Below are 25,271 nucleotides of genomic sequence, written 5' to 3'. Positions count from 1 at the left end.
GAATGAATGGACATCGTGGCTTTAAATGTGACGTGTGTCTCTCCAGTGTGTCACCATTTTAAGCAGCCAACATTTAAATGCAATCATTCAGTCATCTTTAACATTTTGGGGTCTGGGGAGCCAATAGACTTAAGAGTCTCAGGTCATTCAGTTCAACAGAGAATCTCAAAGTCAAGGGGACCTCGTGGAGACCAAGAGAAAACACTTGTGCTGTACTTGGAGATGAAAAGTGGCAGACCCCCCTCGGCAAAACTGCTTTTAGTATTGGCTCCGCTGTTATTTCAGTTCTGTGCTTCTAACAATTTCCACATTTGTTTTTTGATGGCATGGCAATGTCTGGTTTTGGATTTCCTCCACCATTCTGTTTATGATGGATGTCTTGTTAGGGGGTGGAGTCACAGGGGTCATGACCTTGCAGCTAACAATGCGATGGCTCATCCGAGTATGTGGATCAAGAAAATCTTCTTTGCACTTTGTGATCTTCAGATTTTGTTATGTGGACCTTCTGGTACTCGCCCTTTGCCTACCATGTTGGACTTTTTTGAGTTTTTTGCTTTCATTATTTTGTACTCCTGACTTCCCAGTCCTGACCTTTGCTTTTGCTTTCACAACACTGAACTGCATCATTAATATTCTTGCTATCTCATATAGCACAACAAAAAGTAAGTATGGACCAGACGAGGAAACAACATAGTCAATAACAAAGCAGCAGTCCAAACCGCTGATGTGAAAAATAATTACACACCAAGAACTCTGCAAGAAGTCAAATAACCAAGAACCACAATCACACGTCTCCAGAAGCTGAAATCATGATCCGTCATGCAGCACCAGCTTACATCACGTCACCGGGCTGGCATCATTGATCACCACCATGCCCCGAGTCAGTGTGACATCACACCGTAGCAATAAGTTTAATAAAAATAAACACATCTGTAAGGAATCTGATGATAAACTCTAACTGTCCAGGTTTCCAAACCCCTAAAAACTCACTCAGAGCAGAAAATCAGATAACAGAATCGGGGAGCAGGAGGTCAGAAATTGAAGCACAAAAGTCAGAAATAGCAGCAAAGCTCCAGTGACCCAAACACTACGAGGACAAGCACATGAAAAGTCCACAATCCTGGACAACCTGGAAGGGCAGCACAGCGAGGACGCCGCTCATCATGCGGCACCGTGACTCACACTAAGACTAACAGTGGCGTCTCCTTGAGGACCGCTTGACTAGACGCCCAGCGGGGGAGCCTGCTATCTGTAAACAGGGACACCCCAACCATTCCTTAGGATTCCAACCCGTCAAGTTCATTTGTCAAAGTTGTTCTTAAGAGCGTGCTCACGAATGTCTGCTTGTATTGATTCATTTTCTTTCCTTGCACATCAGTGCCCCCCCCCCAACACCTCAGTGCCCCTTCATCAAAGTCTGACCAACAGAGGCTGAAATGACGGACGTCTTCATTTCTTTTCTAAATGCGTCAAAGATAACAAAGGAAAGAAAAAGGCAAACAATCAGGCCGGGAGCCCACTGAGGAAACTGGTAAAGTACAAAAGCCCAAATGACAATCCACGCTGCTCCCCATTGAACCCTGAGCACTTTCATCGGCGCTAATGGCAGCAGGGCGAGTTTCTGAGGCCCAAAAGCCGTGAGACGGCGGCGAGAGTCTTGTTTGCAATCCACAGAACGGTTTTTAACTAAGCACAATCACCGTCATCTCGACATGATTAAGGCCGTTAATGGCGATGGCTATTGAATTCACCGCCCAAGTAAGTGGCCCTCCAAAGTGAGTGTTGCTATGGAAACGGGCCGCACTCGTTCTCCAATCAAAGGCAATGAAGAGTGACCGCCACGGTGCGCCATGCAGTACGAGGACCCAGACGATCACAGGCCGGCACATCGCAGACAGGAGGGCACCAGAGGTCCCACACGTGGGGATCTTCAGTAGAATCTGGCCGGTCTAAAGTGAAGAAGCTGCAACGAAAGCTCACCATTTTGTATTTAACAGTCGTCCATTCCATCTTCCTAACCCGCTTATCCAGAGCAGGGTGACGGGGCAGACTGCTGCAGCCAATCCCAGCACAAGGCAGGAACAACCCCTGGACGGGGTGCCAGTCCACTGCAGGCACAAAGCAGGGCCCAGTGTAGAAATACCAGTCCTGTGTGTCTTTGCACTATGGGCATGAACACACAAGGATATGGGTAGAACATGCAAACTCCATGCAGAGAACACCTAGGACATGAGCCTCGGTCGGCCCCCATACTGTGAGGCAGCAGCGCATTTCACACAGAAGTGCCTGCTAGTGCTTTACAAAACTCTAAAGAAGACAAAATGAAGTCAAATAAAAACTCGAGCTTCACTGAACGCATCCTGTTCAAAGCAGTGAGCCGCTGTACTGTACATCTGTCTTGTTTTAAACGATGCCATCATCTTACATGTGGCACAATCGCTCAAGGGAGCCTCGCCATGTCGCCCCTCTGAGAGCACTGTTCTCAAGCCCCGCCCTTTCTGACAGGCTCCACCTCTTCTGACAGCGTCTTTCTTCTAAGTACAATGTGGTATCTCCCAAGCCCTGCCCCTTCTCTCAGGCTCCACCCCTCATGAGAGCTCCCCCCAATCAATCTGGGTGGAGACCCCAACACACCCCGATTATGTTTTCTGTTGCAGAAATGCGATGATTGATTCTGATGAAGTAAATGTTTCACTTTTTGCCGAGTCACTGCACCTTGTGGACGTTGTCTAACTTGTTTTGAAAATTCACAAAAAGAAAGTTTTCTAAGCCTGACCGAGGACAAGAATCTGACTGGAGGCCCTGAACAAGCCGTGTGCTGCATGCCCAAGGGGCCAGGGGCCGGTGACGGATATGCCACTCATGACTAGCACCCCCAGGAGAAGTGGCCCAGTGACAGGCAGCCGTCTGTCGGTGCCCAGCCGAGTGCCACCGCGGAGAAGCGGCTGTCATATCTGAAGAGCCGAGTGTGAGGAGCTCCTTCTGGAGTCGATGTGTGTGCAGCCCCCTCTTTGGGGTTTAAAAGACCAAAGCAGCACCTGTAGCGCCTCACACTGGGACTTGTGGGCTTTTTGCTATGCAAATGTCAACACTGGCTCTAGGATTTGCTCCAGCAAAATTCAGAGGAATTTCACATTATAAGGGACAGAAAGAGAAAAAATAAGTTAAGAAACAGTTCAGCATGGGCCTCAAAAAGTCCTGGGTACACATGCCATCCTGTGTGGACAGTGCATGTGCTTCCTTTGCCCGTGTGGGCTTACAGCCCGTAACTCAGAGATGCACATATTAAGTTTCTTGGCAGCTCTACACCTGTCCCCTTGTCTGGCACTCCGTCCACATCCTTAAAGGTGTGGACCTTATGATGGACTGGCCTCCTGTCCAGGGTTGTGTCTGGCCTTGTGCTCCAACGCATGGCGCCTCTCAATTGGATTAAGTAGGCTGAGAAAATGTGATGTAGATGAATGTGTGTCAGGGCCCTGCAGGAGATGTTGGTGGTCACGTCCTTTATTTGAAAGTTTCTGACAAATCTGAAATCATCATAAACTCTTAGTGCAGACTCCCCTAAAGTTATAATTCAGAAACTCAGCTCCCTGCTCCCCCGAATCAGATTACATTGCGATAGTTTTGAACTTGGACTTGAGTGGGATGTCACACTGGTGAGCACGCAGGACTATGAGGCGTCTTTACTTATAGTGGCCATTTCAAACGCCCCCCAGAATTGATGAGGGCTGTCGGAGGTTTTATGGAAAAGAAAAATTACCATCAACAAAATCTCCTCTAATAAGTGCTGTAACCCACCGAACTCCAATTGTTATTATAAACATTTATTAAATAAGACAATTAAAGCCGTTGATTCAGGAATTAAAATTAAAAATAAAAGATTAACTACAGCAATTAAGCATCGTACCAGACAAGGTCGAGCTTTAATAAAGCAAATAAACGGCAATAAAAGCGGCGCACGCACGCGCATGCACGTGATACAACTGCGCCAGTCGACAGCACTCGGGCACGTGCAGCGCGTGCCAAGGCCGACGGCGTCATGAATCAGTGCAGGCGGCGGAAGGCAGGCGACAGAGTCGTTCGTCACCAGAGTCCACAACCCAGCAGTTGCCATAGGATTCGGTTACAGCGCGCGGCCCGCGGAGCACAAGCGACAAACAGCCGCGCATTCATTCCTTTAACATGACGTGCGGCAAAGCAGACGGCGGCTTGCGCAGAGAGACAGATTTGTAAAGCACTGGACAATAAATAGGTTGACAGAAAACAGGCATTATATAAGATATGAACAGCAATCGTTACAAAAGAGATGGCAAAGGCACTATACAATAGGCACAATGTATAAGATAGATAAATAGATGTGACAGGCACTATATAATAGATGTAGAAGACGTCATCTGTAGATTTGAAAACGCTGTTCAATAAGTAGGCACAGCATAAGATGGGCATGTGTAATAGATGGGCATGAAAGACTCGCATTAAACAAGTAACAAGCTTTACAACAGACAGCTCAATATGAAAGGCACTATATGAAATGGCACTACACAACAGATAGACTGAGAGGTAGATGAGGAAGGCACTATATCTTACCTAGAAGATACAGTGATGCCGAAAACATCTGCAGTATAATGAAACACCGCCGTCTGTGTGTGTCTGGTTTTTCTGAGCAGTCGGTGATGCGGCTCAAAGAGGAAGTGCGGGACACACAGGAGGAGCACCGGCGTAGGTGGCACGCTGAGAGTCGAGAAATAACGAGCGAGGCAGAGAAGGGGGCTTTAGGGGTGTGGGCTCGAGGGCAGGTGCGCCCATCAGGAGAGCCTCAGGCCCACACGGATTCCGAGGAAAGGCACTGAAGGTACACGTAGGGCAAAGGATGGCAAATATGTTAAAGGGACGCAACTCCCTGCATTCAACAGGTATAACTGGTGGCATTGAAAGGCACTATATAAAACAGTAGACAGACAGACAGGAAAGACAGTATATAATGAAAAGAAGATGATGTGAAAGGCACTATGACATACACAGATGGATGCTGTATAAGAGACAGACAGCAAAGGCTCTATATATGGTACGTTTGTCGGACAGATGCAGGTTTCCCCGCGTTTATCCCCTCTCCTGGCCCGGCTCACTCTCCGCTGCCCTTTCTCTTCTGACTCTTCTGTCTTTTCATTCTTCATTTTAGCCCAAAAGTGGCCGTATCGGACAAATCTCGGACCCCCGCAGTTCTTCCCAGAGTGTGACATTAGTGCAGTCCTCTTTAGTGACTTCGGCCCTCTTTGTCTCAAACGTCAACTCACTCATTGAGCTCACAGACCACACGCGACAAATGAAACGGACAATGAAGTGCCAGCTCCACCCGCCATCTCCCAGCCCCTAAAATAAATGGCGGCTTTATCTGATTTCACTTGAGCTGGGTGGTCTCCTTTATTTTTTTTCCAGGCTCTGCCCTCCCCACCCACCCCATTTCTAAATCTTCTTTCTTTTTACAGCCATTTTGTATTTCTTATCCACCCATCCATTTATTTATTTTGTGAGCCAACTTTGCTTTGTGTGGGCCAGGAATCAGGTGAGGTCGTGATTGGAATGCCAGTCTGTCACCGGGCACACCTGTCCACACTGATCAGCACGTTTTAGGGACTCTGGTGGCAACCTGGAAAAAGTGACAAGCAAACATCTCCCAATTGGCAAGCAGGGCAGGACATGGAGGCAGCGTCTTGGGGGTGGCGGGGCTATGCTGATGCCCTTTGGGCATTTTTGAAAAGGGGATAGTGGGGCTGACATCTTTTAGAGTGTGAAGCAGGAACAGAAGCCTAACAGGATGCCAGTCCTCCACAGGGCACACACACCCGCATCCTCAGCTCATAAGGAGGGCATGCAAATGTCACACTGCTCACACTGATGTCAAACGTGGTGAGACACCTGCATGCCATCTTCAAAGAACTAAGGAGCTGTAGCCTGTTCAGGCGGCATCAAGCAGAAGGCAGGAACCAAGTCTGGGCTGGATGCCACTCGAATGCAGGGCACACTCACTAGCACCGGCTGGATTTCAGTTTGCCAATGAAACAAACAGGAATGAGAAAACTGAGAAGATGTCAAGAGTGGCCAGGGTCAGGATTTGAACCCAAGATCGTGGAGCCACAAGGAATCGGCACTAACGGAGGGTCAATCAGAGGGACGTCAGGATGGGAACAAAGAATAGGGAGAGCAGTGTGGCTCAGAGTTTAGGGCCTGAACTTGGCACTTGGCAGGGTCGGGGTCCCTGTGTGCCTCTTACTATAAGCGTGTTTGGGTATGCCATGGACAGGCCTTCTCGCCGGGTGGGGGTCTGCCCTGCCCTGCCCCAAGGACTGCTGGGATTGACCCTGTAATGGATTCAGAAGCTGAGTGGATGGAGCGTTTAAAATGAGCTAATCCGATAAGTGGGCTGCACGGAGAACCAGAAAATGACGGCAGCAGCTGGAGACCCTGGAAACAGAATCCAAGAAGTTTCAGTTTTCCTCCGAGTCGTTTTCTAAACTGGCCATTTATTTTTTTTATTTTTTGTGAAATCGGATAACCCACCATCTTGTAAAAACACCCCCGGCACCTGCGAGTCGGCCCTGAAGTCATAAAACAGCTAAACGAGCATAAAAACATAAGGGAGCAATATGGAGGAACTGCTGGCCAGTCAGGACAGCCTGAGGGCACACCTGGGCAGTGTGTGGCATAATTGGGTGACCGGTGTGTCCCTCAGAACTCTGCACACGGGGCACTGATTTATGTTAAGATGGACAAATGGCAGCAAAACACACGGGCCAGCATCCAAAAAAAACAAGACATCAACTGTCAACAGTCTAAACTGCTCATCTGATTCAGGATCAGGAGGGCTAATGCCAGTCACAGGGCAGGAAACAACCATGGGCAGGGTGCCAGTCTACCCACATTGGCCACAAGACACAGGGGCACATGCCACACAGACATGCTGCCTAAACAACACAGAACATGGCATCCTCAAGCCTGCTTCACCCACATCAGCTGGCACCACGCAAGGAAAAGGCTCTGGGCACGGTGCCAGTCCATCACAGGACCCACTCACCCACACACTGGGGCCCATTTGGAATCACTGGTTAGGAGAACGTGCACGCCATTGTGGAGGTGGGGAGGAAAACATGCATGGACACGGGGAGAATACCCACAAGGCTGGGTCCATGAGGTGGCAGTGCTAACGCTGTGCCACCCTCTCAATACTTGGAAGGTGAAGGTAAAGAAAGACAAACGCATTGTGAGGACGAAAAGAGCATTAAGTGGAAATGCGAAATGGGAGACCAACGACCTGAACTTGGACTTGAACATCTCAGGGGACCTCCGGCTTGGACCGAGAGCCAATGACACGGGTACCAATGGGGTACAAATGGGGCACCGGTGGAGCGGGATGGTGGAGTGTGGCCAGGACTGTCCATCCAGGGACGCCAGTCACCCTTCCTGAGGTAAGGCGCAAAATCAATGACCCGTCTGTCTGTCTGTCTGTCTGTCTGTCAGTGTCGTTACTCCTCGTCTGTTGGTTTGCTTTTGTATTTCTGTCTGTCTGTCTGTTCCTTTCTCTTTAGTTATCTGTTTTGTTTGTCTGTCTGTCTGTCTCTTTCTATCAGCCTTTCTGTTTGTTTATTTGCTTATTTGTTTCCCTGCCAGTCTTTCTTTCTCCTCCTATTTATTTATTTCGTCTCCCTTCCTCTCTGTCTGTACGTGTGATGCTCTCTCTCGGTTTCTCACACACACACACAGCTATTTGTAAATACATTTTTCTAGAAGCCCCCGCAGTCCTCCCTGCTGCCGGCTGCCCCTCAGTTCCTCTCGGATCCCCGCTGAAACTTTCCAAGGCTCACATACTTTCCGTGTGATGTCAGGGGGCTCGGGCCGTTCGGGGAGCACAGCGAGCGCCGCGTCCTGTTTCTGATAATCCGACGCTCCATGAAGTCAGAGCACAAAGCCCCAAGGAGTGCGTCGTCCGCGCCGCGCTGGCTATCCCGGGTTGTCGGAGACGCAGGCGCACCGAGCGGCCGAGTTACGTCACCCAGCTGCTGGCGCGCCCACGTGAAGGTCTGACTTTTCTGTTTTTTTAATTGCACACAATGAGATAACAAAACCTAACAGGCTGCATGTGCTTCTCATTATTTGGTCCCAGTAAATGTCCAGGGATTTAAGGCTTTGGAAATAAAAAACCTCTCACCATTGACTCGGCAGGTTGAGCAGATGTTGAGACCAACGCCACCTCTGACAGCACCGGCACTCAGGTGACACCCAAACTTGGTGCCGAGCGGGTGCGTGAAGGTCAGCAGATGCAAAGTCTTTTCATGGCATCACAGATGGAAAAAAGCAATGTGCCAAAGAAAACAGGAACTCGGGCAGGCCGCCCCCCTGGCCTCCATTAGGACAGCTTCAGGCTCGTCAGCCCGTGGCACCGTCACGACACGGAGAGCAGACGACCAATGCATGAGGCAAAATGAGAGAGACCAGACCCCATGGTGTGCGGACTGGGGGGTGGCACGTCGAGGTTAAGGGTCACTGTGCTTCTTCAAGACAGTGGAGGACAACTGCCTGGTCAGTGAGGTCCTGAACCTGCTTCTCCTCATCCTCTCCTTCCAAGTGGTGACTTAAATGACAAACAGATGCCTTACAGGGGGCATCAAAGGAGCCCCCAGACTCTTCCACCCCGAATTACAGACTGAAACAAGCAGCCTGGGCACCAAGCGGGCAGTCGTCATGGCCGACTGTGCAGTGTGAACCATGCCATCTGCCAGCTGATGTGGCTACTGTGATGAGTCTGACAGGTGCTATATAGCACAACAATATCACAGGGTAAACTCTCACAGCTAAATATCCTGCGTGAGTCACTCCACCTGACAGACCCCCATTATTGAACACAGCAGTGAGTGTAATGTCCTTGTAAAGAGCCTGAGGTGGTCTTCACCATCAAAGGCGCTATATAACATTACAACATCACAGACTAAACTGCCACAACTAACTCAAATATCTAAACCTGAATACGTCTGATTGTCCAGGACACAAATCCCCAGGAGGAGATGGCAGGTGAGGTTGGCATCCCCACCCCGGACATCAGCAGATACCCCTGTTAGCCCCCAATTTGTATTATAAAGCCATAGAAGTAACTGGATTTAGGCATGAAGGACTGTGAAAGGCACTATATAACATTACACTGTGGCAGGGTAGTCCCCCACAGCTACATTTGTCAGAGTCACTTTATGTTATAAATGCTACTCTGTGGAAGTAACTCTGTTTACCGGTAAAAGATGGTCTTCAACATCAAAGGCGCTATATAACACTAAGACACCTCAGTGTTGAGTCCCTGGTTTGAGACCCTTCACCGCCAGACTTCCAACACTTATTTATGGCTGCGGACCAGTAAAATGGTCTTTTTAGGTAGAATGCCCAGAGGGGACTGGGTGGTCTCGTGGCCTGGAACCCCTACAGATTTTATTTTTTTCTCCAGCCTTCTGGAGTTTTTTTTTTGTTTTTTCTGTCCACCCTGGCCATCGGACCTTACTCCTTTCTATGTTAACTAATGTTGTCTTGTTTTAATTTCTTATTTTGTCTTTTATTTTTCTTCTCTTCATTATGTAAAGCACTTTGAGCTACTTTTTGTATGAAAATGTGCTCTAGAAATAAATGTTGTTGTTGTTGTTGTAATATCAAGGCGCTATATAACATTACGGTTTAAAACTAAATCCCCTGCTTAGCCCTGTGAGAGTTGGCTTCTACCACCAAGCTATGGAGGTCACTGTGGTTTACCTGTAACTGTGAAAGGCGCTCTATAACGGTGCCGTGTCACAGGATTACCCCCCACCCTGTCCCTACTATGTCACCCTGCCACTGTGCACAATGTCCAAGTGTAAAATGAGCTTCTCTGAGACCTGAAAGACCCCATATAGGACCAGTCGGACCACCGCTCCTCACGTCACCTGTGAAAGGCACTATATGAATCACACGGCCATTCCTGCTATTGTGTGGCTCCAGTTAAGTCACGTTACTGGTCTCAGGGGTGATCCCAAACTGGAATCTTAGTAAATGAGCCCCACGGAGCAATGCTGCAGTTGTGTGGGGGTCCCTGCTGCTTTTTGGACTCTTTTGTCTGCCGCTTCACAGATGAGCTCATTAAGTTCCTTCCCCATCATGGCTGCAATTTATAACTTCTAAACAGGAAGAGAAAGTTCCAGAAAATTAATCCAAACGGAGCCAGCGAGTCACTTGGAAACACTCAGTAACAGCACAAGAACCTGACACTTCATGACCTCCGGCAGGAGTAAACCCGGGACGGGTGCCACTCGGACCCTCTTACTTCTATATAGTACCACGACGCAGAGCTTAACCCGAATAATGCGCAGTGTCGATCCAGTGACCGACGTAGCTAATGAAAGGCGCTATACAGCTACAGTGTAACAGCTCAGTCGCTCTCATCCTCCATCAGCCCTCTGCTTTAAATTAGCGGGGTGCCAGTGGCCGGGCGGACTCAGCTGCAAACAATAATCCACTCACCAGCCCCTCTAAGTCACTTTTTCCAACAGCTGAGCCTCACATAATAAAGAAAAGCAAAACAACAAGTTTCCAGGGCGATGTGCGCGGGTCGTGCGGCTCCTCCGTTGTTTATGTGCACCGGTGCCAGAAGGAGCTCTCATGGATTTTCAAGCCGTTCCAGCGCCACTTCACTTCATGCACCTTTCAAGAATTAGGCATTAATGAATGGGAAACAAAGTGGGCAGTGCCAACTTGGGGGCACTTGTGTGGCCTGGTAAAGTACCAGGATGGCCGCAAGAACTCGAGAGTTGGAGATTTTGATTAGCAGCCTCGCTTCTTGGGATCAATGGGCACCCTGCAGGGCACTGACTGCCACTTTTTCAGTCCTAATTGCTTCCTTTTTGCATCAACAAGGAAAGTCTGTGAAAAAGACCCCGGGCACATCAACGAGAAGCTCGGCTACGGTGGATCTGGAGAGCCTGATGAGCCTCGTGGTGCACGGCAGCTGGGAGCGAGACGAGAACGAGCCACCACTAACGTGCTGCAGATGGACTAAAGGGACAGCTAAGTCACAAAAGCTGTGAAGAAGGCCACCATAGATAAAAGATCAGACTGGCGCCAATGGGCACCCACCCAAAAACCACAGCGCTGTGTGTGGGAATGCTGCACCCCACCATGCTTTGTTTATAGTGATGGCTGAGAAAAATCGGTAAGGTTTTATGGAAAATGGAGACCCCAAAATTCAATGGGCTTCAATGAAGACGAGTGATGGCAACAACCTCAAATCAGCTGAACCACACGACCCAGATGAGTATCAAGTCACGTGGCACAAACATGAGGCTGACTGTCTGCCAGCCCAAGGTCTCAACTCGCCTGTCATTAACCTTTAGCCTCCAGCGGGACCTCATGTGACGTTTTGTCATGACAAGCAGTGAGTGACCAGGTTTGCTTTTCATGTTTGGAGTGGCATGTGCTGCCATTGTGAGTGAGTAGACGGGCATCACCACAAAACTAGGAAATCTCAGAGGGCAGTTACTCCACACCACCTCAGTGTTACACACGCACTGCGTATGTGTAAATACTGTACACGTGATACAGCTATGTATGTGGAGTGCTGTGTGTGGACACATACAGTAGATAGACGGCCATTTGCCGATTCACGGCTCACCGAGTTGTTTGAAGGATTCATTAAGGAGGCGCTTTTTAAGACCCCTGGCGTCCAGTTCTCCATTTCCCTGATCGTCACTGCACGCCGGATTTCATTATCCCAAATTCATAACCTGAAATGGAGTGTGGGGTGTGTACGGTGCTGATGACGTTACACGACTGCACACCCGCCCAAGGCCTGATGAGCGACAAACACACAGGAGGCCCTCGATCGGGAATGCTAATCTTCAAAGGAGAAAACACACGGAGTGACGTTCTAAAAATAAGAGTCCCCTAAAATATACACCGGCTGGCAGGAAAATATCGACAATCGGCTGGTTCATTTCCAACACGCGGCACCCGATCGATACGCTGTAATGGCTTTTAGGCCAAGCTCCGGCACGGAGTGGGCGAGTTGTTCAGGCACATTTAAAATACGAGTGCTGTGGCACAGCGGCACAATGGCAGCACCGCTCTGCCAACAGGAAAGGATTCTCCTCTCCTTCCTCTCCAGTGAGACGCAGCCCGAGGTCAAGACGAAGGGAGACTCCGCGGATTAGGCCCCCCTGCCAGGACAGCAGCCCCTGCCTTGCCAAGCCTGCTCTTTTATCTTGCAGTGAATTGTTTAACTCTGTTTGGGGAAGCAATTGAAAAAGACGCCTTTATCTCATTTTAACTCTCTAAAGCAATGAAAGAAAAGGTCAGAGCCAAGCCGGACCCTCCACCTGCCACCTGTCACACTCTTTGGTGACCCTGGAGGGGCGGGAAAAGAGAACTGGTGACTTTCAGTTGTGTGGCCAGCTGTGAGTGTGCCCACTGATGGGCCGGTGACCTGGACTGGAATAAGCAGACATATGTAGACAGGCAAGGCACTATATAAGGAAAGAAATGTGAAAGACTCAATATAATAGATAGATAGATAGATAGATAGATAGATAGATAGATAGATAGATAGATAGATAGATAGATAGATAGATAGATAGATAGATAGATAGATCGACTGACCAGCTGGACCCTCATCTTGTTTCTGAAGCCCACACCAGTTCACCGTTGGGGTCTACTGTCTAGCAGACACATACAATACAATTACACAATACCATTTCTTTTTGTGTAGCCCAAAATCACACAAGAAGTGCCACAATGGGCTTTAAAGGGCCCTGCCTCTTGACAGCCCCCCAGCCTTGACTCTCTAAGAAGACAAACTGCCAAATCCCACATCTGTCTGTCTGACTGACTCCTACACACATCTGCTTTCCGTTTTTTCCCCATTCAGGTGGTCTCCTGACCTGCAAGGTGACCCGGTCCCTTTTGTCAAGATGGCACAAAATAGGGCTGGACAGGAAGGGACACAACTGTCATCACCGTGGGCCTTGACCTTGCACTTTTGGTCACCTCTTAAATTAGGGACCTTTTCATCAGACCAAGGAATTCCTGAATGGATGTTAGAAAAGCCCACCAGGAAACAAGGGGGCGTCTGTGAGATGGACTGTGACGTTTGTCACTTGCAGACAGTCCCTAGAAGGCCGAGCCCAAAAAAGGCGACATAATGAATTGTGTGTGGGTAGCGCAGCAAAATGTGAAATTAATAACAACTTGAGGCACGAGGAGAAATGAACTAATATAGCTAAGGAAGAACAAAGAGCGCATCAATGACTCGGAGAAAACAGAAACAGCAATTAGCACTTCAAGAGCCGTTTCAAAAAAAAAACCCAACGTTTCTTTGGTGGGCTCGCAGATTTTGTTTTCCATTGAAAAGGTGAAGACGCACGCCGTACAGCCAGTGGTGGCAGTGTGGTGGCCAATTCTGGCGTTGTGTACGGCAAGTCCACTTTAAGTGGCTCTGGGGATCGGTGAGACATCAACAGAAAGGCGTAAGGACCTCAAAGCACAAAGTCATAAATATGAAGCTTCAATGAAATCCACATTCTGTAATCCATAAAGGGGGGAAAACAGCCAACGGCAGCCATCACTAAACTGGGCACTCCGCCCACCGACCTACTGATGAATTCAGAACTGTACTGAAAATTAGAAAGGAGCTTCACAAAAATCACCCAAGAGGCTCACAAAGGCGAACGCCAGCAAAACAAACTTCAACATGAAGACGGGCAGAAGGTCCAACCGAGAGAGACAGACGGGCAGCAAGAAGACCTTCTGGAAGGTGGTGGAGTCAGCTGACTAGCAGAAGCAGATTCACACAAACGAGGACTTGGTGAAAGCTTCCAAGGACACCAGGAATCTGAACGTGTGACACAACCGCAACTGCTGCTCTTCATATTTGCTTGAAGGCCATGTCCTCAGCATCGATGGCCTCTCCCCGTTTCCCTGGTTGATTCTGAGTTAGCGTTTTTTTGCTTCATTTGTTATTTCACTCCGCCCCCTTTCCATGTAATTCTCTGGTCAGGACTTTCGCAGCTAACCTGATCAGTGTGGTGAGTCACAGCAACCGAGAGATCAATGGGTGATCAAAATAAAAAAGCCAATGTCAGCAACAAACAAGCCAAGAAACTGAGCGACAAAGCCAACACGTGAACTGAAACCGTAGTCGAGACACAGAAGAAGAATTAATGGAAGAAGCACAAGAACTGAGGAACTGGTTTGGTTTTTGAGATCCACGGACTTGGACAAAGTGGCACATGCTCAGTTCACGGTGGTAAATGTTTTCTTCTGTCTGTTAACTCGCAGGTCTACTGTAATTTTAAAGTCTTTTTGGCCTGGGGGTTTAGTGGTTGCCCACTTGACTTTGGAGGCTGCAGGCCGGAGGCCCTTTTGAGTGTTTAGGCCAGAGGCCTTTTTGGGTTTTTTTTTTCCTTTTTAAAGGATTCAGCACATTTTTTTGTAATAAATCTGCCTGAAAACACAACACCAGGGCTTCTGAAAATGGTGAGCACAACCGATGACAGTGACATCATAAAGACTACTATAAGGTGGCCTGGGCAGAATTTTTAAAGTTTGGACAGAAATGACCAGAAAATTAAGAGAGTCGAAGGTCTGGAAATAAATCAAAGTCAAAGACAAAAAGGTCAGCTGAGCCAAAAGGGACACAACGAAAGTCGCAGACGGGAAACGCAGCACATGCTCCTCATTCTAACTAAGAAGCGTTTCCCATAACTAACACTGGAGTTCTTTGCTTCTTTAGGGAATCCATCCAAGGCTTGGATAAGACGCTCCTGTGTGGAGGAGAATGATGACTCAAATGTCATGTGACCTCTGTGTCATGTGACTGGCAATGGGCAAGGTGACCGTAAACAACGAGACCACAGCCTTAGAGAATACAGCACAGAAGTCAATGACACAACGATAAAGGAGATGACACACAATCTGAAGAGTGACCCCAAACTCAATAAAATCCTTGACTCAAAAGCTCAGCATCATAACAGGAGCGAGACGTCATCATGGGTCTGAATTGTCTGGGTGAAGGAAAACAACATGAAAGTGCAAAGTCAGACACAAGCAGCACTGGCTTCATCTGAAATGACACCATCTTGAGCGCCATCTGACCGGCAACATGTCAGAGCAGATGGGAGAGGAAAAACTGCAGAGGAGAAGAAATGTGAAGGAAAAATAAATAAATAAATCAAACGGCCAAATAAAATCATCTCGTCACCGACGAGCCCATCTTCAGATCAGCAGCTTCAGTCGTCACAACGGAAGGCCTCTGGCATGTCTGAGGACACAGGAGTTCAGCAATAAACGGGAGAAAACACACTGGGGGTGGGGGGGCATCCCGGAGCAGACCCCAAACCCAAATAATGACACAAAGGCCAGAATCGACTAAGTGGGACGTGTGCAAAATCTGGAAAAATATGACTTGTGTGTCTGACCAACATGTCACGTGTCACCTGCCTCCAGGGTGACCCCGACCTGACATTTGTCACGTATACCTAATATATAGTGCCTTTCATCTCTAGTTATCTACTTACATTGTATATCCCCTGTTTATCTATCTGTTATATAGTGCCTTTCATATCTATCTACACATTGATGATATACAGTAGTGCCCTTCACACCTATCTATTATGTACGTATGTATCATTCATTATAGTGCCTTTCACGTGTGTCTACAGATCTATCTGTGCATTGATTATATTTCACATTGAAATATTCACAATGTACTTGTCTATACAGTGCCTTACACATCTATCTATCTATCTATCTATCTATCTATCTATCTATCTATCTATCTATCTATCTATCTATCTATCTATCTATCTATCTATCTATCTATCTATTATACAGTATAGTGCCTTTCACATCTATCTATCATATAGTGCCTTTCATATCTGTCTATCTATCTATGTTACAACCAGAGTTTTTTTCCTTGCATGTACTTGTTTATTGTTTTATTGCTGTTTTGTCATTTTAGTTTTTTTATGTCATTTCCATTCCATTTTGTGTATTAATTGTTATTTCTATTGTTATTTTATTTATATTCTGTCCATTACAATGTGCATGCCTTCCTGATGCCAGCCCCCAATGCCAGTCAGCAAGTCACGTACGTAATTGTTTGTCAGATTCTGGTTTGCACGTGGACGGCCTTCACCTCCCATCAGGTTCTTCTTTGGACACTTAAAGAAATGTGAAGTACAATTAGCGAGCCGACTGCTGGACAGGCGGACAGGACAGGAGGACGGCGGTCAATGTTCTGTCACACGTCACTCATGCTGTCCAGTATGGCTGTAAGTCGACCGCTGCTTGTTTTTAGTCGTAAACGGCTGCTAGAAGATGCGGGGCTGGCAGAGCCCACTGACATGTCTGTCCTCGTTGTTACCTTTGAATACGACTCACTGGTACAAGAACATGGAATTAGAAACAGTGATGTCAGCCTCCTTGATGAAGTAAATACTGTAAGCACACATTTCAAGTGGCGCAGTTCTCCAGGCAGTAAATGAAGTCCAGTTTTGGTGGCGATATCTCGAATGGAGTGCTCCACACAAACTGTCGACATTGAAAAGCGAATTTTTCACAATCTTTGATGTTAAAGGCCTCAGATCTGCCTTGAGAGAGCTCACCTTTCTACGAGGATAACTCAGTAAATTTCCACACTTTTGTGACTGACCAAGTTCTGTGGGTTGGCTGTCCAGCTTTCCCCAGACAGATGTGGGCACACGGAGCGTCTGTGGTCACGGCGTTCAAGTCTCGACCTTCATCGGTCAATTTCTCCCAATGCTTTCATGGCTGCTCCTCTAATCGTTTGCACAACAGAAGAGCAGCAATCAGCTTTTAGTGGGCTGAAGGTGTACTGGGGGCTGAAACCCACCGAGGACTTTCTGCACAACATGGAGATTGAGTTTAAGCACAGCTGCACTGAGAAGTTCAGACCCTGCACTTCTGTAGGCTTATCTCTGGAGAGTACGTTGGGGTTTGTGGAAAATGACAAATTCTTAATGCAAGAAATTGTATCTGGCAAATCAAGTGAATTGTCATTATAATTGTGGGACAAGCACGTCCATGGCGGCCCCTGGCAAACCTTCAGCCCATGAAAAGCTGATCATGGAGCCGTCATGACCTTGAAAACCTCCAGAGAAACTGACTGATCGAGGTTGACATGTCACCACTGTCACTCCATGTGGCCACATGTGACGGGGAAAACGATACGATGATAAGAGTGCAGTGAATTATCGACTCACAGTCCTCGTCCGATGGCAAAGCCATGAAATGGACGGCAGTGGTTTGTGCCTGAGAAGTGGCAGTCACGGCTCGTGGGGACCTCAGTTACGCCGGCTCACTTCTCCTGCTCCGTGCTCAGTTACGAGATCCTTGTGACCACAAAATAAAAAATACAATCAACCTGAGTTATGTACAAACGAATGGAAGACACAAGGTCAGTGCGCATGACGTGTGGACGTGAAATGAACAAGCAGCGCTCAGAACTGACGTTACACTAAAATCAGCCCAGCGCCGCCACCATGTTACCTGCAGACCAGGAGGGCTCAGCACTTCTTCATCAGCACCTGCCTGTCACCCATCCTGCTCCGATGCCACAAACAAGTGTAGCTGGAGACTTCAACTCCAACTCTCCAAGAGGGACTTCTTTCAAAACTGTCAAGTTTGAGAAGTCCAGTAAGCCGCAGGTCCCCCCAAGCCAACAGAGAAGCCATTTTGATGTCACCCGAGTTGCTGCCTATGTGAGCCGCCACCGGAGGTCCATTTTTAACTGTGTGGTGTTGTGAAGGGGCATGTCGTCCACTGGCTGCACTCTCGCTGGGAGTTCTGAATGTGACTCGCCGTTACGTAAATGTCTAACTAACAGAAACGCGACAACATCCCGAAACCCCGACTCTCCAAAGAGTTCACTCAGCCGCCCCGACAAGATGTGACAGAACAGGAGACGTTCACCACGTCAAGACGCATACAGTGGGCTTCACGTGCTGCATGCACAGCAGATTGACTTTGTGGGCCTCGCAATCACCCAGAAGGACAAAGTGACAACATCTTACAGAAACGTCTGCAAAAACAGAGAGCTCTCATTCTGAGACGTATTCAGACCCTCTGTAGGGGGCACCAATGCCAGCTTTGGGTCTTCTCAGGTAATTCTCTAGCTGGTTTAGGGCAGTTTATCCCACTTTTCCATTAGACTGGATGGGAAGCGTCTGTGAACTGCCATCTTCAGGTCTCTCCACGTGTTTTATGAGGTTCAAGTCTGGGCCACCTAAGGACACTCAGAGACTCCGGATAGACCTTTTCTTTCAAGGACTCCCTCTATTTTTGGCTGCACGCATCCTCCCATCCATTCTGACCAGTTTTGCCGTCCCCATAACATGAGTCTGCCACCACTGTGCTCCGCCCTGGTGATGGTATTAGGCAGTGGTGAGCAGTCCCTGGTCTTCACCAGACACAGTGCTTCAAAGTGTGTCTCATCAGACCAGGGAATCTTTCTGCTCTCCTTTGTTCTGAGACCCCTTTAAATGTTGTCATGTGCCCTTCACTCAAGAGAGGCTTCCGTGAATGCCTGATTGATGCTGGGATGGTCGTCCTTCTGACAGCTTCTTCCATCTCCACAGTGACCATTGGGTTCTTCATCACCTCCATGGCCAGAGGCCTTCTTCTCTGGTTGCTCGGTTTGGCCAGCTCTAAGGAGAGTCCTGGTGTTTTCAGGCTTCTTCCATTTCACAATTTGTGAGGCTGCTGTGCTCCTGGAGACACTGAAAGCTTTACAAATGGCTGGATGCCCTCTGCCCTCATCAGTGCCTCACCACGATGTGACCACGGAGGTCTGCAGACGGTTTGTTTTTCGTCCTGACGTGCACTGTGACTTGTGGCACTTTCTCTACGCAGGTCCAGTTGTGTTTGCCACAGGTGGACTCCAGTCAGGTTCTACTGTGGAAACATCTCAAGGAGGACCACAGCAAACAGGATGGACCAGCCACAGCAGAAGGTCTGAAGATGTCTAGGAGTGAGAGATGTCACTTTGTGACTTCTAATATCTTTCTGGTCACTCGTGTCTTCACATTGAGTGCGGATTGACAGGCAGAAATGGCAAATGTATCCATTTACAATCACCGCTGCGACACAACAAAGTGAAGGAGCCCTGAAGACTTTCTGAATCCACAGAATATTTGGAATGTGAGAGGAAAGCCAAAGGGAAATTCACTGAAGCACAGGGAGAAGCCCACGACTCGACACGCAAGGCACACGCAAGGCGCCGAAGAGCATCCAGTGGCGGCCAGCAGGTGGATTGGCCTCCAAAGTTTCTTTCTGTTTGTAGCGCCTGCCTTCCTTCCTTCCTTCCTGCCTTGTCAATGAACATTCAGGAATCCCCAAAAAGAGGTCAGCCCTGCCATTTACTTTCATTTATTAAAATGTCGGTGCCTACAGTTGGAAGTGGAGCCAATAAGTGATAAATAATGCAATAACTGGAAAATAAGTCAATATCCGGCAGCCTTTTAGATTTATAAAAGCCGATATGCGCTGAATGGGCAGAAAAATGTGCTTTGAACATCAAGAGCCAAAAGTTAAAAGGTAAACAGAAAGAGGCCAGAAAGTGCGAGAAGACAAAGCGAATCTTTCAAATTCAAATTCAGATCCTTAGCATAGACCGCCACTGCTCAAGAGGAAATGAATGATTCATACCGGCTGTGCTACCCGCGCAAGACAGGCGCACATCGAATCAACGTACACCTCAGTCTGAGTGTTTGCAGTGCGCCACCTGCTGGAATGTATGTTGCAATTCATGTACTAATAAAATGCATTGCATTTGTCATTCCAGCAGATGGAGCATGGTAACCACGTGTAGTAATAAAATGTTTGTGATGTGCCATGTGTTGGAATGAATCATGACACATCTGCCTGTGTTTTATGCCATTTGGTATAGGATTGGGAAAAGCAGTGCTAAAGTTTGTGATGCACCATCTGTTGGAATGACAGAGACATCACATCCAGATGGTACACACAGAGGCAACGACAGACCACACTTAACACTGGCCAGCAAGGTGGGTGCAGGAAAGCAAGGATTTGTCAAAATGTCACAGGACCAGGAGACAAGGAGACAAAAAGCAGAAAGGAAGAAAATCTCAGTTGTCACAGCCCAAAACGTTGAAGCAAAAAAAACGGGCAAACAGTCCAAACCAAACCCCTAGTCAGAAACGACAAAATGCACCACCCCAAATACTGCTTTGAAATCTCCAGCCACGTGGACATCAGGATTAGCAGCGGAAATGCCACGTGAGCACATGTGACGTGACCAGCATGAGCGCAGATAACACGGCCACTGAAGATTATTTAGTCAATCGACTGAAGAGGCAAACATCTCGAACGTTTGAATGAAGAGGACCAGAAAATGAGACAAAGTCACAGATCCGCACAGAGATCAGAACTAAAGGCCAAAAAACACCCAAACTGAGGCCTGCAAGAAAGAGAAGGAAGAATCGTACGACTCTTTTAGGAAGTCATCTGCAAACGTCGACCTTTTAATGAGTCAGTGGCTGATGACGTCTTGGGACCCCATTAAGACCAGCAGCTGGAAAGCCAAGTCTCGACAACGGACTCACAAAACGGCAGTGGCAGTGTTAGAGCAGCCCGAAAGGTTTTAAATTCAATGTTAACCACAAAATATCTGAAATCCTCAAAATCCACCCCCTGATTAAAGAGCAGCACATTTCTAAGACAAGGCTGAAAAAACAGAAGCATAGCATTTGGGCTTTGCAAAGGATGGCATATTAGCATTCTGGGCGGGCTCTGTGTCTGCGGACTGTGAGAAGGAGTCGTGCAGAAGGCGAACGAGTGAGACTGCCACCGGGGGGCGACTCTCAGGACGCCTCCTTACTGGGCTCAGTCACAGAGTGCCGATGGCGTCGTCTTTGGCCACAAGTGAGCGGCGCGAGTGTGCAGGCAGTGGACGTGGCAGAGAAGAGAGAACAGAAGGATTGTGTTAGACTACTGGCACCAGTGACAATAAACTATCAGGCAAACAATGGCAAAAAACTGATGATCTACAAACAAACAATTACGAGGAAGACAGGACTTAGTGAATGGCACACCACACCGTTAGGACTGCATGAGGCAGTCAACGCTCAGATCATTCTTCAGGCCAGTGTGGTCCAAACATTTAAACTCCAGCTTCTATCTCAATAGGCAAAATCCTAAAATGTGCCAAACGTCAGTAGCGGACGTGTGTTGTGAGTGTCCCGTGATTCTAGCTTTGTTTGATGTGCGCCATGCTGTTTTGGTTGTCAAGACGCCAGCTGGTTGTAGGGCAGATGTGTGATGTCATCGGCATGATGTCACGACGCTCATCTCGTAATAAACAAAGACACAATTCTGATTCGTCTCTGTTAACTCCTTTTCTGCTGTGCCCTGTTGACTTGGTCCGCCTGGTTGCTTTCGATCTCTCTGTCCTCTCGCCAACAGCTTTCATTTTGTTTTCCATGCTGAGCTCACTTCCTGGTTTCAGTTGCTGCCTTCTTCTTAATACTTTGGCTCCACAATAACACGGTGATGTGCAAACCCTGCCGAATTCGCTTTGTCCCAAGCTCAGTGAAAAAAACGCAGAAATGTTTGGGGCGAACTCGGAGAAATGCACTGAACTCGATGGGAAGGAGAACCTGAACTACTTCTGAGTGGATTAGGCGTCCCAGAGGGCTGGGGACATGTCTGCCAAGCATGTGACCTGAGCGGAGAGGTGGCAGTGCTAACCCCCGAGATACAAATGTCACTCCATCACGACGACTAACTAAAACCCACCGAGCCCCTGTATACTCGGGGGGGCTGTCTCTGTCACCCCCTGATCTGCGCACAACAAGGTCACTTCAGAACGTTCTCTTGGTGGTCAACAAGCGAACCCCAGAAAGCCAATAACGTTAGTGACGACTGCTCTGTCTGCTGCCAGATGTTCAGGTTCAAGCAGACGATGGCCACTTGAATGAAGATTTTACGTTGAAGGTCGGCGGGGCCGGGGGGCCTGCCCATGCAACCCAGGAACAGGCTAACGGTGCCAGGCACAAGGAGCATTTCACAAAAAAGAAAGAAACTGCACTGAGCACATCATGGAAACGGGAAGAAATCGAAATGTGATGATGACAAGAAGAGGCCTCAGTTACACAATGTGAAGATGTGAGCAAAACGTGCAGGAGACAAACCCTGATGGACGGGGAGACGGACGGAGTTTACGGCTCGTTTAGCTTTTTCATAACGGCGCCATCTGCTGGGGGAGAGCTCCACGCTCCTAACGTCAGAACACACGAAGCGAGTGGAATAACGAAGAAGCGTTTGTTTGCTTTGTGGATTTTAAGAAAGCATTTGAAACCCTAAACTGGAGTACTCCACTGACAGAACGGACTGCGCGCGGGTCAAATCGTGAGAACGGCCGCCGGCGAATCCTCTGATCAGAAAGGCGCGAGGCACGGGTGCATATGGTCATCTTAGACACGTCTGCGCCGAGGTGACATCATCATGGACGAGAGTCTGATTTGTGGGCCTTGGGCTCCATTCACATTGTACTCAAATTTGGAATCGGAATAACGGGAAGTGAATCACCAAAGCTCACGCTGACGTCTCAAGGGGACGCCGCCCTCGGTATCCTGACAACGTAGTTACGTAGCAAACTGGAAGCCTTCCTGGAATCGCATCACATATTTAAAAGAATGTACGGCCAATCGGAGGGCTCTGCTCGACAGCCCCCTTTGCAGCCCGCGTCTCCACGCTGAGAGCAGATTCCAGTTTTTTTCCTTCATAATTTCTTTCTTAACTTTGTAAGAGTACCTCAGAATTAAATGAAGTGAGGGCTCATAAATAGTTTTCCGCAGATAAATATTCATAAGGCTTAGCCAGTCTAATCAAAGGAGTCCTTGAAATGTTCTTAGAGAATTCATTAATCAAGAAAAGTAGCTATGCGTTGGAAGAATAGATTTCTGGTCACGTAAAGTTTATATGCCAACTGAGTCCTCGTGTGTGTCGCACGCACGCACTCGCTCGCTTGATATCACATTCAGGTTTAAACACAGGGGCTCTGAAAAGACCCCAGGAAGTGTGCTGCTCATCCCCGCCGGTGACAGAGGACCGCAGGACTTCAGGCAGTCATACAAGCACAGAGTGGCATGGCGGCGCTGCCACCTCACCAGTCCCACACCCTCGCAGGTTCTCCCACGTTGGATCAGGTAGGTAGGTTCCTGCCTTGTGCTTGTTGCATCAGGATTAGGCTTCAGCTCCACAACACACTGAATCTTATCTTAGGTGAAAAATCAAAAGTCCCGAAGCGAAGGACATGAAACTCCCAATCACAGCCTGCCAGGCCTAAGCTGACTAAATTCACTTTTGGTCTTCACCCCGACGACTGTCATAAAATAGAAAACATAGCGGTGTGCCCGTCAATGTGGTTAATGAACTTCCACTCGCCATCTGGAGCTGCCATCGCAGCGGGAGGTCTTTGCTCTTTTCAATGCACCACCTTATGGGTGGGTGATGACGGTGGGCAGTCGTCATTAAGCAGATCCAAAGGGACGATGAGAGACACGAGCAGAGCAGCGGACTTGACTTTGGTATTCAGACCTCAGTACCGACGGCAAATAACGGAGAAATATCACGCCAGCCCCCCCTGCCCCGCCTTTGAATCGTCCTGTGTGCCCAAGGGTGGTGGTGGGTGAATTTGACAAAGAACTCAGCACAAGGTCTTTTAAAACTGAATTTCACTTGTGGTACTAAAATGAAAGAAATGCTGGTACCGTACCGTTAGAGAAAGTGGGGGGTTTCGGTACTTTTACATTACCGTGACACCGGACGGAGCGCTGCGTCCACAGTAAGCGTGGCTGCCCTGACGGCAGGTCACAAGGGTGGCAGACGGTCACGGACAGCCAGTCTCTCAATGAGACTCTAATTTGTGCCTCTCAGGCTCCGTTCACACCGCTGCTCAGAGTGACTCCATTTTGAATTTTGGCTCATACACGATTTTTTTTGCTTGAATGTCCAAAATCATTTTGCAAGCTCTCCAGTATCGCCATGCGTGTACAGAAAGCCACCCCACCCTGAATGAGCGAGACCCTCTCTACTCAGACCTCGGGGAGTGCCAGGAACACCACTAGCATGCCAGCGCTAATCTGTGAAGAACATCGGCGACTTTGTCAGCTCACAATGGTGGGAGAGAAATAAAGAAATGAAAAATCTTCACTGCTGCATCTGGACGTGAGAGGGGAGCCTGGGCTGACGGCGGTGACATCTCCCCCAAGATGTTTGAGTGACAATCCCAGGATATCAAGGGGAACGTTGGATTACTTGGGGAAAAAAAACACACCTGAGATGCACCCCCTGTGTAGCAATGGAGCCGCAGATGGACAGAATTAGAAACTGAGCAGGCGGTCGGGAATCAAAAAGCAGGGAACCGAAATTCAGAGTATGTCATGCAAAGCCAACGTCGAGGAATAGAAGGCCAGAAAACAGCAAACCTCCTAAATCAGTAAACCAAAGTCAAAGGAACGCAGCCAAGACGAGGAGCACCTTAAAGTCCAAAACCAAGCAGGACTCACTGAAGATGTCTGTCTGTCCGTCCGTCTGTCTGTCTGTCCGTCTGCATTACGTAAAGCCTTCCATGTCTGTCTCTCATGTCCATCTGCCTCTCTCCTTAGTTGTCCATTATATAGCGCCTTTTGTGTCTGTTTATCTGTCGTCCATGCCCATCAATCAGTCTCTCTTCCTCTTTTCTATAGTGCCCTCCATGTCTGTCTGCCCATCTATGTCAGATTGTGCCAGCTCGTTTCTGTTGTTGTATACAATGCCATTCCTGAGGAAGACCGAGGGAGCTGAAGGCTCACACACACGGGCACAACTCCCAGATGAAGGCCTTCAGCCAGGCTGCCTCTTTTATTTCCATGGCCCCTCCCATCATGTGACTATTAGTGTTGCCTAACAAGAGACAGCAGAGGAGGGGCCCGGATTCATGAAGGGGCAGGGTCAGAACTCCAAACCACTCCCACATTGCTGCCTGACGTTCACTTCATCCATTTACAGGACTGTGTGGCTGTTGGGGGCTACTGGGGCCAACCCTGGCAGCACGAAATCCAAGGCTGGAAACAAACCCCTCAGAGTAAAGCGAAGACGTTTCCTCGTCACCCCCACCACGTTCGCTCTGAAGTCGGCTTACTCCGGTTCAGCGGTGCCAGGTGATGATTTCACTTTGCTGAGTGTCGGCCCAG

The 25,271-nt window shown here is 48.4% G+C and overlaps 2 protein-coding genes across 7 annotated transcripts in view; one reads left to right on the top strand and one right to left on the bottom strand.

The window, feature by feature from the left end:
- LOC114666870 (RNA-binding protein Nova-1) overlaps nt 1–25,271 on the bottom strand; it is a 171,638-nt gene that overhangs the window by 76,932 nt on the left and 69,435 nt on the right. Inside the window, exon 1 of one of the 6 annotated variants that reach the window (XM_051919993.1) lies at nt 5,070–5,133. The exons of the other annotated variants lie outside the window; for them this stretch is intronic. The gene's annotated coding sequence lies outside the window, so the exon portion shown is untranslated. Of the gene's footprint in view, nt 1–5,069; nt 5,134–25,271 lie in introns of those variants that run through there. 6 annotated transcript variants of the gene reach the window in all.
- aqr (aquarius intron-binding spliceosomal factor) overlaps nt 1–25,271 on the top strand; it is an 869,120-nt gene that overhangs the window by 776,025 nt on the left and 67,824 nt on the right. The gene's annotated exons all lie outside the window — the stretch shown is intronic.

Source organism: Erpetoichthys calabaricus, chromosome 16 (genome assembly GCF_900747795.2).
Source record: "Erpetoichthys calabaricus chromosome 16, fErpCal1.3, whole genome shotgun sequence".
Classification (NCBI taxonomy): domain Eukaryota; kingdom Metazoa; phylum Chordata; class Cladistia; order Polypteriformes; family Polypteridae; genus Erpetoichthys; species Erpetoichthys calabaricus.
This window is presented reverse-complemented; position numbering and strand designations above follow the sequence as displayed.